Raw genomic sequence first — 1,502 nt, 5'->3', positions numbered from 1 at the left:
CTCCCTGTGGGATATGGAATCACTCCCGGGTGACACAATGGACCAGCCCGCCAAGCCACGATGTACTCTGCTCTTCAATCCTTGAACATGTAGACTGTATCCAATTTTTATACTATAATTGTGGTTTGCACATCTTTGAGCATAAAGTATTGGGCACATCTCTCATTAGAGTAAGTTCCTAGAAGTTGAAACCACTGAATGAAAAGAAAAATTTTTTCATTTAAGACAAGCGTCAAGATACCAATTTTTATATATAGCAGTTTATGAGAATGCTAAATTCACTGCTTCCTTGCCAGCACTAGCTATTAACACACTTTTCTTTCCTCATTACCAATTTTATATGCACATTGGTCCCTGTTTATTTATGTTTTTGATTAAGGTTATTTCTTTTATTCAGTGGTCAAATGTATTTCTCCTTTTGCCCATTGAAAATATAATTTTTTTCAATTTTCTTTTTTTCTGTTGAAAATTCTGACAAATTTCTTTTACTTGTAAAATCTGTTTCTATATTAAGGCTCTTAACCTTTTGTCTATCATCCATCTGTGTAGTTACATGTTGCAAAAGTTTCCTGATGAGGCCAGTTGCTTTTTAATTCATCATATGATGGTTTTATGTATCAGACCCTTTATTCAAACTTTTTAAATAAGGAAATCTGTCCTATTATGATGATTGTTGTCCCTTCAGAGAAGAGTACAGCCATAATTTCAGAATCCAAGCTCTAGAGTTGGAAAATCCAGGCTCAAATCCTAGCTTGGTCATTTTCTGTGACTTCAACAACTTACTTCACCTTCATGGACCTTAAGGTCCTCATCAGTAAAGACAACAATATCTGCCTCTAGAGAAAATGTGTGAAGTTAAATGAAGTAATGCTCCGAACATGCTTCTCATTCTGCTTGATACATTGTGGGTGCTCAAAGAACATGTCTATGTTAGGATACTCTCAAGTCACAGAAAGTCCAACTCAGCTCCAACAATAAAGAAAATACATGATCTCACATAACAAAAGATAGGTCATTTCCAATGTTTGTTCCTTCAATAATAAACAGGATTTTTTCTTTTTTTAAGAGAAAGGAAAATTTCCCTGCAAAGCATCCAGCCCTGCCCACATCTCACTGGCCCAAGCGAGGTCACCTGCTTGATTCTTAGTCATTCTCAGGCAAATGGGATCAGCTTACCATAATTAGGGTTTATTCCTGATCTACATTAGGGATTTTTATACTCAAAACCCACCGAATATTTTGCAGTTACATGTTAGTGTCCAGCCAGAGTGTTTCAGCTTTATCAGCAGTGGGGTATAAATATAGGTTGCCCTTGTGGCTCAGCTGATAAAGAATCTGCCTGCAATGCAGGAGATCTGGGTTCGATCCCTGGGTTGGGAAGATCCCCCAGAGAAGGGAACAGCTACTCACTCCAGTATTATGGCCTGGAGAATTCCATGGACTGTATGGTCCATGGGGTCGCAAAGAGTTGGACATGACTGAGTGACTTTCATTTTCAGTAT

The sequence above is a fragment of the Bison bison genome, unplaced genomic scaffold (genome assembly GCF_000754665.1).
Source record: "Bison bison bison isolate TAMUID 2011002044 unplaced genomic scaffold, Bison_UMD1.0 scf7180017864063, whole genome shotgun sequence".
In the NCBI taxonomy this organism is placed as follows: Eukaryota; Metazoa; Chordata; class Mammalia; order Artiodactyla; family Bovidae; genus Bison; species Bison bison.
This window is presented reverse-complemented; position numbering follows the sequence as displayed.